The sequence below is a fragment of the Dermacentor variabilis genome, chromosome 8, assembly GCF_050947875.1.
Source record: "Dermacentor variabilis isolate Ectoservices chromosome 8, ASM5094787v1, whole genome shotgun sequence".
In the NCBI taxonomy this organism is placed as follows: domain Eukaryota; kingdom Metazoa; phylum Arthropoda; class Arachnida; order Ixodida; family Ixodidae; genus Dermacentor; species Dermacentor variabilis.
The window spans coordinates 105148603-105162970 of record NC_134575.1 but is presented as its reverse complement, the minus strand read 5'-3'; the positions used below and the strand labels follow the sequence as shown (position 1 = coordinate 105162970).

At 49.5% G+C, this 14368-nt stretch overlaps 1 protein-coding gene across 1 annotated transcript in view; it reads left to right on the top strand.

Moving 5' to 3' along the window:
- The window catches only part of LOC142590510 (cytochrome P450 3A24-like), an 81666-nt gene that overhangs the window by 18796 nt on the left and 48502 nt on the right, over positions 1-14368 (top strand). The gene's annotated exons all lie outside the window — the stretch shown is intronic.

The following is a 14368-nucleotide window of genomic DNA, read 5'->3' as shown; positions in this document are numbered from 1 at the left end:
AAGTTGCGCATGAGGCATAGTGCAACGAGTGCTGCTCGCATGCCCACTGAAGGAGTAGTTCATCAGCAAGCTGCTTTTGAAGGGGCTGGGAAAGGGCGGTAAATCAGCCAGTGGCGTCGTCCCAGAAACGATGCGGTGTCCATCTAGCGGTACATCCAGGAAGGATGGAAAATTATGGAGGCCACACGTGCCGGTGACGGGCTCTTGATCTTGGACAGCATCGACGCGTTCGCCCACGGTAGGGCAAGTTTGGGTGGGCGCAGAAGGTGAAACAAGGGCCAGCATCAGGAGAATCTGTGGAGCGAAGAAAAGTTGCGCATGAGGCATAGTGCAACGAGTGCTGCTCGCATGCCCACTGAAGGAGAGTAGTTCATCAGCAAGCTGCTTTTGAAGGGGCTGGGAAAGGGCGGTAAATCAGCCAGTGGCGTCGTCCCAGAAACGATGCGGTGTCCATCTAGCGGTACATCCAGGAAGGATGGAAAATTATGGAGGCCACACGTGCCGGTGACGGGCTCTTGATCTTGGACAGCATCGACGCGTTCGCCCACGGTAGGGCAAGTTTGGGTGGGCGCAGAAGGTGAAACAAGGGCCAGCATCAGGAGAATCTGTGGAGCGAAGAAAAGTTGCGCATGAGGCATAGTGCAACGAGTGCTGCTCGCATGCCCACTGAAGGAGTAGTTCATCAGCAAGCTGCTTTTGAAGGGGCTGGGAAAGGGCGGTAAATCAGCCAGTGGCGTCGTCCCAGAAACGATGCGGTGTCCATCTAGCGGTACATCCAGGAAGGATGGAAAATTATGGAGGCCACACGTGCCGGTGACGGGCTCTTGATCTTGGACAGCATCGACGCGTTCGCCCACGGTAGGGCAAGTTTGGGTGGGCGCAGAAGGTGAAACAAGGGCCAGCATCAGGAGAATCTGTGGAGCGAAGAAAAGTTGCGCATGAGGCATAGTGCAACGAGTGCTGCTCGCATGCCCACTGAAGGAGAGTAGTTCATCAGCAAGCTGCTTTTGAAGGGGCTGGGAAAGGGCGGTAAATCAGCCAGTGGCGTCGTCCCAGAAACGATGCGGTGTCCATCTAGCGGTACATCCAGGAAGGATGGAAAATTATGGAGGCCACACGTGCCGGTGACGGGCTCTTGATCTTGGACAGCATCGACGCGTTCGCCCACGGTAGGGCAAGTTTGGGTGGGCGCAGAAGGTGAAACAAGGGCCAGCATCAGGAGAATCTGTGGAGCGAAGAAAAGTTGCGCATGAGGCATAGTGCAACGAGTGCTGCTCGCATGCCCACTGAAGGAGTAGTTCATCAGCAAGCTGCTTTTGAAGGGGCTGGGAAAGGGCGGTAAATCAGCCAGTGGCGTCGTCCCAGAAACGATGCGGTGTCCATCTAGCGGTACATCCAGGAAGGATGGAAAATTATGGAGGCCACACGTGCCGGTGACGGGCTCTTGATCTTGGACAGCATCGACGCGTTCGCCCACGGTAGGGCAAGTTTGGGTGGGCGCAGAAGGTGAAACAAGGGCCAGCATCAGGAGAATCTGTGGAGCGAAGAAAAGTTGCGCATGAGGCATAGTGCAACGAGTGCTGCTCGCATGCCCACTGAAGGAGAGTAGTTCATCAGCAAGCTGCTTTTGAAGGGGCTGGGAAAGGGCGGTAAATCAGCCAGTGGCGTCGTCCCAGAAACGATGCGGTGTCCATCTAGCGGTACATCCAGGAAGGATGGAAAATTATGGAGGCCACACGTGCCGGTGACGGGCTCTTGATCTTGGACAGCATCGACGCGTTCGCCCACGGTAGGGCAAGTTTGGGTGGGCGCAGAAGGTGAAACAAGGGCCAGCATCAGGAGAATCTGTGGAGCGAAGAGAAGTTGCGCATGAGGCATAGTGCAACGAGTGCTGCTCGCATGCCCACTGAAGGAGTAGTTCATCAGCAAGCTGCTTTTGAAGGGGCTGGGAAAGGGCGGTAAATCAGCCAGTGGCGTCGTCCCAGAAACGATGCGGTGTCCATCTAGCGGTACATCCAGGAAGGATGGAAAATTATGGAGGCCACACGTGCCGGTGACGGGCTCTTGATCTTGGACAGCATCGACGCGTTCGCCCACGGTAGGGCAAGTTTGGGTGGGCGCAGAAGGTGAAACAAGGGCCAGCATCAGGAGAATCTGTGGAGCGAAGAAAAGTTGCGCATGAGGCATAGTGCAACGAGTGCTGCTCGCATGCCCACTGAAGGAGAGTAGTTCATCAGCAAGCTGCTTTTGAAGGGGCTGGGAAAGGGCGGTAAATCAGCCAGTGGCGTCGTCCCAGAAACGATGCGGTGTCCATCTAGCGGTACATCCAGGAAGGATGGAAAATTATGGAGGCCACACGTGCCGGTGACGGGCTCTTGATCTTGGACAGCATCGACGCGTTCGCCCACGGTAGGGCAAGTTTGGGTGGGCGCAGAAGGTGAAACAAGGGCCAGCATCAGGAGAATCTGTGGAGCGAAGAGAAGTTGCGCATGAGGCATAGTGCAACGAGTGCTGCTCGCATGCCCACTGAAGGAGTAGTTCATCAGCAAGCTGCTTTTGAAGGGGCTGGGAAAGGGCGGTAAATCAGCCAGTGGCGTCGTCCCAGAAACGATGCGGTGTCCATCTAGCGGTACATCCAGGAAGGATGGAAAATTATGGAGGCCACACGTGCCGGTGACGGGCTCTTGATCTTGGACAGCATCGACGCGTTCGCCCACGGTAGGGCAAGTTTGGGTGGGCGCAGAAGGTGAAACAAGGGCCAGCATCAGGAGAATCTGTGGAGCGAAGAAAAGTTGCGCATGAGGCATAGTGCAACGAGTGCTGCTCGCATGCCCACTGAAGGAGTAGTTCATCAGCAAGCTGCTTTTGAAGGGGCTGGGAAAGGGCGGTAAATCAGCCAGTGGCGTCGTCCCAGAAACGATGCGGTGTCCATCTAGCGGTACATCCAGGAAGGATGGAAAATTATGGAGGCCACACGTGCCGGTGACGGGCTCTTGATCTTGGACAGCATCGACGCGTTCGCCCACGGTAGGGCAAGTTTGGGTGGGCGCAGAAGGTGAAACAAGGGCCAGCATCAGGAGAATCTGTGGAGCGAAGAAAAGTTGCGCATGAGGCATAGTGCAACGAGTGCTGCTCGCATGCCCACTGAAGGAGAGTAGTTCATCAGCAAGCTGCTTTTGAAGGGGCTGGGAAAGGGCGGTAAATCAGCCAGTGGCGTCGTCCCAGAAACGATGCGGTGTCCATCTAGCGGTACATCCAGGAAGGATGGAAAATTATGGAGGCCACACGTGCCGGTGACGGGCTCTTGATCTTGGACAGCATCGACGCGTTCGCCCACGGTAGGGCAAGTTTGGGTGGGCGCAGAAGGTGAAACAAGGGCCAGCATCAGGAGAATCTGTGGAGCGAAGAAAAGTTGCGCATGAGGCATAGTGCAACGAGTGCTGCTCGCATGCCCACTGAAGGAGAGTAGTTCATCAGCAAGCTGCTTTTGAAGGGGCTGGGAAAGGGCGGTAAATCAGCCAGTGGCGTCGTCCCAGAAACGATGCGGTGTCCATCTAGCGGTACATCCAGGAAGGATGGAAAATTATGGAGGCCACACGTGCCGGTGACGGGCTCTTGATCTTGGACAGCATCGACGCGTTCGCCCACGGTAGGGCAAGTTTGGATGGGCGCAGAAGGTGAAACAAGGGCCAGCATCAGGAGAATCTGTGGAGCGAAGAGAAGTTGCGCATGAGGCATAGTGCAACGAGTGCTGCTCGCATGCCCACTGAAGGAGTAGTTCATCAGCAAGCTGCTTTTGAAGGGGCTGGGAAAGGGCGGTAAATCAGCCAGTGGCGTCGTCCCAGAAATGATGCGGTGTCCATCTAGCGGTACATCCAGGAAGGACGGAAGATTATGGAGGCCACACGTGCCGGTGACGGGCTCTTGATCTTGGACAGCATCGACGCGTTCGCCCACGGTAGGGCAAGTTTGGATGGGCGCAGAAGGTGAAACAAGGGCCAGCATCAGGAGAATCTGTGGAGCGAAGAAAAGTTGCGCATGAGGCATAGTGCAACGAGTGCTGCTCGCACGCCCACTGCATGTTCACTGCAACGAGCCTCCAGCGTCACACAACGACCCTCCGGTGTCACATTCGCCGACAACGCCAAGTTTGACACAGGTCACCCGTCGCGAACTTGAGTCTATGGCCCCAAGTTCTCACTGCCCCCATGCGCATGACAACGTGACCATCTCGTTTATTGAAGCAGTTGTCCGCCAAGAAATTGCAAACATGGACATCCAGTCTGGTGCCCACCCACGTCCCACCCGTAGCGTTCCTGTCATTGACTCTGCTGCCCCTCGACAGTCGTTCCCGAATCCATACCGGAACCCCACTGAGTGGCGAGCACCGGATGACAGGCCAATTTGCTTTGCCTGCTCCGTAGTAGCCGTAGTTGCTCCACTGCCGTAGTAGCCGCAGGTACTCCTAGCCCCGACCATATGCTGATCGCCGCTTCGACCGAGACCCTCGGCCGCTATCGCCCCTCTCTGAACCACATCATGTCGGCCTTCCCTCTCTGGGAAACACCACTAGCCGCTCACTCTCGCAGCAACGCCGTTAATCCCGTTCGCCTACACCTCAACGTACCTCGCCCTCGTCTTACGCGGGACGCATCTCGGGAAACTGAACAATGCAGCCTCACCTCTCCCGCTATCCTGTCTACCCACCCCAAGGCACCGAAACCGATACAGATACCTGCGTTTTGTCGATCTCCGATTTCTCACGCATCGCCAGCGAGCAACGTCGTGACCCATATTCGCGATCCATCATCGAACGCCTTACCACGGAACAACAGGACGCTTCCCTCCATAAGTTACTTATCCAGGACGGGACTATATACCGACGCAATATGCATCCACATCGTGCTGAACTGCTTCTCGTCGTTCCCCAGCATCTGCGCTCAACAGTTCTCTCGCAGTTACACGATGTGCCCACCGCTGGTCATTTGGGTGTCTCCCGTACGTACGACCGTGTGCGCAGGCGATTTTTCTGACCTGGGCTATATCGCTCTGTTCGAAGCTACGTCGCTGCCTGCGAGCGTTGCCAACGCCGCTAGAAACCTTTATTGTCTCTCGTTGGGCACCTTCAGCCTAGAGGTATCCCCAGTGAGCCAGTTTTGCGCGGCGGCCTAGACCTCCTTGGGACATTTCCAACTTCATCCTCGGGCAACAAGTGGGCGGCCGTTGCGACGGACTATACCACGCGTTATGCAATAACGCGGGTTCTCCCTATGAGCTGCGCAACTGATGTACCTGATTTTTTCCTCCATGAAGTGATCCTATTTCATGGTGCCCCACGTCAGCTACTGACTGATAAAGGCCGCTGTTTTCATTCTACGTTGTCGACGACCTTCTCCGCTCTTGCTCAACGTCCCACAAGTTTGTGACGGCTTACCACCCACAGACAAAAGGACTGACCGAGCGTCTCCGCCGTAAACTCACGGACATGGTCTCCATGTACGTGTCCGATGATCACCGGGGTTGGGACTGCTCCTTACCCTTCGTGACGTTTGCAGACAATTTATCGCACCACGATATTACTGGTTCTTGTCCAGCAGGTCCACAACGTCACCAGGAAACTCAACCTCTCGGTTCCGTCGTGAAAGACGCCCACTCCATGAGAGCCCGAAAGCTCTCGTGGTCTGCAGGACCTTGAATAATGTTGATTTCCTTCCTTTCTATTTTCTATTCTATCTATTATATGGTGGTGACCCACTCCTGCCTCTTGATTCGCTGCTCACTCCCGATGCCAACGCTACCAAGTTCTACACTCACGAGGCCATTGTTGCGCGGCGACAGATTGCCCGTGATCGTATTATGGCGTCTCAAACTATCCAAAAGCATTGTTACGACCGTCGTCCTCGGGATGTTCATTTCAGCCCTGGGTCACTTGTCCTGCTTTGGTTACCCTCCCGTCGAGTCGGCCTCTGTGAAAAATTGCTGTCACGATACGTCGGGCCAAACCGAGTTCTTCGCCAAGTCACCAGCCACACATACGAGATATCACCAGTGACTTCAATGTCTTCTGCCCCACCAAGAACTGATATCGTGCACGTTTCGCGACTCAAGCCTTATAACTCACACGCTGATTGACCGCCCTAAAGAAGCATCGAGACGATGCTTCTGCCGCCGGAGGTTAATCTCACGTACGAGTTTGTGCCACTGTGGACAAAATGACGATGGCAGGTGAAGAGGAGATCGAAGTGTCTCGAAAATCGGTTGGTTGTGTTACCCTGTTGACGAGCTGCACCCTTGTAACTGTATATATTGTAAATACATATATTTTCTCCCCGTAATAACACACACACACACATCGCTTGTTAAGAAGTTTTATCCTATTGTGATTCCATGATGTGACTAACGCAAGTTGACAGTCCCTTGAGGACCCTTATCAGATTAGAAAGCGAAAGGGACATTATTCGACGTTTTTTCATCTTATTCTACCTTAATTAACCTTATTCCACATTACTCCATATTAATCTATGTTAATCCACCTTAATCTACCTTAATACATATTATATTACTTTAGCAGACTCTAACTCACCTTGGTCCACATTATTTCATTTTGATTTCCTTTACTTTACCTTAATCTACTTCACTCCACCTTAACTCATCTGACTCTAAGTTGTTATAAAATTAATATTCACCCATAAACCTACAAGACGCTGCTGATGATTTTTTATGCCATTCGTTGCAGACAACGCCGGCTTTTCTGCCTCTTGGACATATAATGCTTTCAAATTATTAGTCGGGCCCCTCTGTTTCTTTTATTTCTTTTTAGAATGAAAAACGAATTTGTTACGTTTAATCGCGCAACACCAAAAGAATATAAGATACAAGGCAAGCGCTTCGATCGAAAGCCTCCAAAAGTGTGTTTTGCATAGCCACAACCTGGAAATTTTCACAAAAACGCTTCGTAATGTGCACCATGATAACCGTAGAACGTGTCGCAAGTATGTATGGTGGTGTGCAGTAGGCAGCGACATTGAGCTGGATTCCAACAAGCAATTTCTGTTTCGTTATGTCTCGTATAGAGTACGATAGAACACTGGACTTTTGTTAACGGAGGTTAACTGGGTTTATTAAGCATGGAGTACACAGGAATGGGTGTGGTTACATGGAGGTACAGAGAGTAGAGTGTCTTGAGACGGGGCGGCGGCCGACCAGCAGGAGAGGAGCGGGAGAGCCAGACGCAACTTGATATGTCGTCTGCTCAGAGTTCATAGAGGAGGAGGGCTGCCGCGACGGTGGGAGCGGAGGTTTCAGAAGGGGCGTGCGGCCAGCACGTGCGGGATGGTGGCGCCATCTCTTGAGCCTTCTTGTAACATCCTTCCTTTTTTGGTGATAACCTTTCAACCGACGACAAAATCCTCGAACCTCTTGGGAAGTCTTGTGTTTCTTTGAGGTCTGATGGTGGTGCGGTTTGCCTGATTTGTCGCGCTGGTATCCTCTTCTGGTGGTGGTGTAGTGTCGGGCTGTTCTTGTTGGCTTTTGTCGGCAGTCGCGGAAGGTCTTGGTCTGATAAATACTCGGTTCCTTCGCAGCACGCGTTCACCAACTTGAACTTCATACGACCTTTCGTCAATTCTTCTAGTTATTGTTCCTTTGACCCATGTCCTGCCTTTCAGTGGTCGAACTGTGACACTTTCACCTTCGCTTAGGCTCGGCAAATCCTTGGCTTGTCTGTTGTAGTACAGCGTTGCTTTTTGCCTTTTCGCCTTTCTTTTCTCGCTCACGTCGACTGCTTTAGGTTGCAGTAGCTCCGATGGTGTTGGCAAAGTCGTTCTAGTGCGGCGACTCATGAGTAATTGCACTGGACTAGCGTTGAGTCCTTGCAGCGGAGTATTTCTGTAATCAAGAAACGCCATTTGTGGATCTGAGTGGCTGTCTTCTGCTTTCTTGAGCAGCATTTTTGCCGTCTTTACGGCTGATTCAGCCATTCCATTGGAACGCGGGTATCCTGGGCTTGACGTTTTATGTTCGAAGTTCCAGCTTTTCGAAAAGTTGTCGAATTCCTCGCTGGTGAATTGAGGTCCGTTGTCGCTTATCAGGATTCTTGATATTCCGTGTCTTGCAAAGTGAGACTTTAGTTTGAGTATTACTTGAGTGGAGCTCATTGATTTCAGTTGGTCCACTTCCCAAAAGTTGCTGTAGTAATCCACTGTGATCAAGAAGTTATTTCCGTTCAATTCGAAAATATCGCATCCAACTCGCTCCCATGGACAGCTTGGTTCAGGGTGAGGACAGATAGTTTCTCGTTGCTGGGAGTGTGCGTGCTTTTGACACACTTCGCACCCTGCGATGAGGTCTTTTAATTCTGCATTCATTCCGGGCCAAAAGACACATTCACGAGCGCGCCTTAGACAGCTCTCAATCCCAAGATGTGATGAGTGAAGCGTTGCTTTGATCTCACCTCTCAGAGAAACTGGTACGATTAGACGTAATCCCTTGAAAATGAGGTTGTCTTCAACTGTAAGCTCATCTCTGTATGTGAAGTACATGCGCGTGTCTTGGGGTAGTTGACGCTTATCTTGTGGCCAACCTGACAAGATGATTGCTTTGAACCTTTGCAGTGATTCATCTCTCTCAGTCGCAGACCGAATCTTTTCCAGGGTTTCTTTTCTCACAGGAAGGTAGTGCAAGACGTTGATGTTTTCAAGTTCTTGTTCATTGCTTTCGTTGGGAAGGAACGCACGTGACATCGTATCAGCCAAAAGTAATTCTTTGCCTGGTCTGTGCTCGATGACAATGTTGTATCTTTGCGCCTGAAGAAACATGCCTTGTAGTCGTCTTGGAACTTGATCCAATCGCTTCTTTAGGATCGCTTGTAGTGGCTTGTGATCGCTGATGATTTTTGTTTCTCTTCCGAATGTGTACTGGTGGAACTTGTTTAGTGCGAAGATGATAGCCAACATTTCCTTTTCAATTTGTGCATAGCGGCTTTCTGTCGGTGTAAGTGATCTGCTGGCGAACGAGATTGGCTGTCCGTCTTGAAGAATAGCTGCTCCGAGTCCAAGATCGCTTGCATCACACTGAATTTCTAACTGCTTTCGTGAGTCGAAGTAGGCCAGAATTGGAGCTCTTGTCACAGCGTCTTTTGCCTTTTGAAATGCTTCTTCTTGCGGTTTTCCCCAGTGCCATGGTGTATCCTTGACAGTGAGCTTTCTCAATGGCTCTAATACACGCGAAATTTTCGGCAAGAATCTGGAGAGATAGTTGATCATTCCGCAGAAGCGTTGTATTCCTTGGACGTCGACTGGCTTTGGCATTTGGTCAATTGCCTTGACTTTATTTGGATCAACTTTTAGTCCTTCTTTTGTCAGCAGGTGTCCCAGGAAGACAGTTGATGAGGCTTTGAGCTGAGTTTTTTCTTTGTTGAGACGAATTCCGATTTGTCGGCATCTCTGGAGTAGACTCTCTAATTTCTTGTCATGATCTTTGACAGCATCTTTTTCATTTTCGCCCACTCCATAGACAAGAATGTCGTCTGCAACGCAGAGAACTCCGCTAAGTCCTTCAAGTGCCACTTGAAGTCTTCTCTGAAAAATTTCGCTGCTTACCGCAAGTCCAAAGGGCAGGCGGAGCCATCGATAACGACCTTTTGGTGTTTGAAATGTGGTCATATAACTTGACTCATTATCGAGAGAACATTGCCAGTAGCCTTCCCGCAAGTCTAGTTTTGAGAAGATTTTTGCTTTGGCAAGATCGGGTAGCACATCATCGAGGATGGGCAATGTATGACGTTCTCGTTCGAGAGCCTCGTTCAGTGCTTGTGGGTCAATGCATATTCGCATTTCGCCATTCTTTTTTTTTCTTGCGACAACCAATCTGCTCACCCACTGCGTTGGAAAAAAGAGGTGTCATTAAAAGTGTAGCAGAGCCAACGCAGTGGGTGAGCAGATTGGTTGCGACAACCAATCTGCTCACCCACTGCGTTGGCTCTGCTACACTTTTAATGACACCTCTTTTTTCCAGACTTGCCAATGTTTGTTCTAATTGCGGTTTAATGCTGACAGGCACTCTGCAACTTGTTATCACTTTCGGAAGCATATCTGGCTTGGTTACCAAGTGTACTTTCCCCGGGAGTGTTCCTAGAGTGTCACCAAAAACATCTGGGTATTTTTCCACTATGTGATGAGTGAAATTTTGTTCTGGAATTTCGTCGATTCCAGCCACAAGGTTATAGTCTATGGTTATCAAACCCATTTTCTCAGCTGTCGATCTTCCGATGAGAGGAGTGAAGTCATCTTTAACCACTATGAATTCCACAGAATGTATCTGTCCGTTTGCGGTTGTAACATCTAGTTGCGCCTTGCCTGAACAGTGAACTTTGCTGCCATTCCACGTTCGCAGTGTTGTTGTGCACGGTTGTATTTGCTGTTGCCTGACGTGTCTAGCCGGGATGACGTCAACAGCTGCACCGCTGTCCACTTGAAACTTTACTTGAGTTCCGTTCACTCTCAGAGGCGTGTGAACTGAGCTTGGTTTGTGGCTTTGAACTGCCAGTATGTCTTCATCCTCGCTATCTACTGTCAGGCCAGCAATTACCTTGCTGCTTTTACAAACTGCCGCGAAGTGATTTCGTTTTTTGCACTTGCTGCATGTTTGTTTCCAAGCTGGGCATGTTTCTCTTTTGCGCTCGTGGCTACCACCGCAATACCTGCATTTTGGTACGTTAGCTTTTTGTGGTTTTCCTTTCACGCTTTTCGAGTTGGCATTGGTGCGATGGACGAATTTCTTCACTGCGTGCACTGTCTCGCTGTTTGATGGAGTACCCTCTTTATATGCCTTCATTTGAATTTTCGTGGCTTCGTGTGCTCGACACACCTTTTCAACCTTCTCTAGGGTCGGATCTTCTAACTTGAGAATGTCTGCACGGGCCTTTTCGTCATAGATACCACAGACGATCTGGTCGCGGATCATTTTTTCTCTTTCCTTTCCGAATCCACAATCGCGCGCCTTGAGCTTCAAATCTGTTACGAAGCTGTCGAACTGCTCTTCCTCCCGTTCCATGCGAGTTCGGAAGACGTATCGCGAGTACAGCTCGTTGTGCTTCGGTGAGAAATGCGCGTCGAGGAGGCTGATGACATGTGCGTAGTTAAATTCTGGGTTTGGTCTTTCCTCAGTCGATCCCTCGAAGTCCAAAGTGTTGTAGATATCAAGCAGTGAAGAACCACCGACGGTCAAAAGAAGTGCTACTTGCCGGTCAGATGGTGCTCTCGCTGTGTTAGTTGCTTTGAGGTACAGCGTGAAGCTCTGCTTGAAGGCTCGCCATTGTTCCGCAGCGTTTCCTCTGGAGTCGAATTTCGCAGGTGCAGGAATCTTCTCCATTGCTGATGGGCTGACGTTAGAACTAGTTCACTTCTGACACCATGTTTCGTTATGTCTCGTATAGAGGACGATAGAACACTGGACTTTTGTTAACGGAGGTTAACTGGGTTTATTAAGCATGGAGTACACAGGAATGGGTGTGGTTACATGGAGGTACAGAGAGTAGAGTGTCTTGAGACGGGGCGGCGGCCGACCTGCAGGAGAGGAGCGGGAGAGCCAGACGCAACTTGATATGTCGTCTGCTCAGAGTTCATAGAGGAGGAGGGCTGCCGCGACGGTGGGAGCGGAGGTTTCAGAAGGGGCGTGCGGCCAGCACGTGCGGGATGGTGGCGCCATCTCTTGAGCCTTCTTGTAACAATTTCAATGCACCATTCCTGTGGATGTGCAATCATAATGTGACTTATTACAAGTCTGTAGAACAAGCAATGCCCCATGCCCGCGGATGTCAAATCATGATGTGTCTAACTACGAGTCTGTATGATGGTTTGAATTGGACCACCTGTCACTATGTTTGCGTCCAGCAACCGGCGTTAACGTGTTATTCGCGGTCATGCGAAATCGTTATTTGCCTAATAAAAATCCATCCTTCGTTCTCGTTCATATATATATATATATATATATATATATATATATATATATATATATATATATATATATATATATATATATACGGCCCGATTATTATTAACCACATCATAATTTGAAATTAACGGGAATAATATATCGACACCGTTTGCAGGAGGGAACCTCAATGACGCATTTGTGTGGTGGTGTGTATTAGACCACGCATCTCACAGTTTCAGAATGAAGTTTTTTTCAGAACAACGTACAAATAAATATACATAACGAGGCCCGAGAGCACTAGGATGTAGGGGGACCTCCTGTGCAAGGTTATAAAGAAGTGTAGTGGCTAAAGTAAAACAGTATTAGAGCAGTAGTAAACGTAGTTGAATTGAAACAGGAAATTAAACACAGATAAATATAAAAAATACCCAGCGAAACACTAAACAAGCAACTATATAAGAGATGAGCATAAACCTATTAATTAAGTATGCTAGAAAACAATTCTTTAAAGATACCGAGTGTTTGAGATAGGTAACTGGAGCGTTCGAAATAGATAAAGCAGAAAAATGTGCGGTATATCGACAATAATTAAGGTAAGCGTTGCCCCTTGTCGCGATACAATAGGTAATGTGACTGAATGAAGGCGCAATACAGCGTAATTAAGGACGCACTGTTAAAATTCTGACGTGCTCTGATTAATAATCTAATGTCGTCAGCTAGTTTTCTTTGTAAGTGCGCAACGTGGTTAGTGTATTTTCAAGTGACATATAGCAGGCGCCCATAACAATCCCTTATCACAGCCGTCGCCTACACGCACACCCCGCGAACGATTTACTCCGTCTCTTATCTGCGCTTTAGTTATAAAAAAAAGAAAAGCCAATACAGCCGACAAAGCAGCGCGAGCATAGTTGTTTTTCGACCGACCGAGCGCGCTCGGCGTGCCAACTTTTCTGCACAAGGACGTATTGCAGGCCCCGCACACTCTCAAGTTCAACAAATGGCCACAGAGGGCGAAAAATCAATCGAGGCGCGTTTCAGCGTAAGCGCGCAAGTGGAGCTACTGTAATTTGGTCGAATACTTTAATTGGTGCTTTCTCTGCTAGGGGCGCTGAACATGCTGATTACACAAACCATTGACATGAACAATCGAGGTGTCTAAGGATGTTTTTTTACCTCAGGCAAATAGGCAGTTGATTTTCTTTAAAATTTGATTGTTGAAGCTGCTTTTTAGTCATAGCGTCAAGGTTTTTGCACTTGATTAACCACCGACAGCCGACAGCCTATTGGTATCGATGTGTTTCCTGGCCGTTGGCGTTCGAATACTACGGCGGTAAAACATTTTCGAAAGCATGCTGGTTTCGTCTGCGAGTCATTACACAGACTTGCTGTAAAGAGGTCTACTCTTGGCAAAAAATAGTGCCTCATTTTGTTTAGGCGTTGATTATCATAATGAATGCGGCGGAGGTTGACGGAATACGCTTGAAGGTACGTTTTTATTCCGTTGATCTCCATAACACCGTAAGTACGCAAACCGATGTCACAGAACACCGGATGCATCATTGTGTGTTCTCCGTCATCGCTTGTTTGCTGTACGCCTACTAATTCTTCACTTCTTCTTCAAGTGTTGCATCCTCCTTTTGTCCTTGTTCTCTTGTGCTTCACTTACAGTATGTCGTTCCGTCAGCTGTAATGCGCATTTGCAAAACCAATACGTTTGATAAGACGCAGTGGTTATCATAATTTCACTACACATGTATTAAGCTGGCACATGTGGTTCAGATACAGATACCTGTATGCGGACTTGCACGACGTTGATGCGGAGATTAGGATAATTATGACACCCGTAAGGAAGAGGCAGCTGACGGCCGTAAGCTGTTGCGTTCTTTTCGCCAAATTACCCGGCCTGGTAGTGCTCTAAAGATGCTGTATAAAAGTGACACGCGGTGACAGGGAAGTTATGTTTAGCAGCCGACTGTACGTTTTGTAGCTTAGGTCTTCTTTCTTGTGCGTCTGTGCTACCCTTATTAATGAGCCATTTCTTGACTATGTTCTTGACTATGTAACCGCGTTTGTGTGGATCCGTAGACGTGTGCTTTTTGTTGTACTTGTAAAATGCAAATAAAATATTTTCAAGCTTACTCAATCTTTGGTGTGTGCGTTTATTCCAGTCGAGGCCATCGTGCCACCTGGAAACCGCACTCTGTCAGTACCCCTACACGAAATGCAACAGCTGGAGCGCGGCGGCACACCTCGGGGTAACGGCGGCGTAATAAACGAAAAACCGCTCGGGATGCCCTTAAAAGTCAGTTCAGAGTGTGCTTTAACTCGATATGACTCAGCGCTACATATATTCTGCTGCGCCTTGATCGTGCTCCCGCCAGTTTGGTTGCTGTGTGGCAAACGTAGCGCCTACATATATATGTAGGCGCTACGT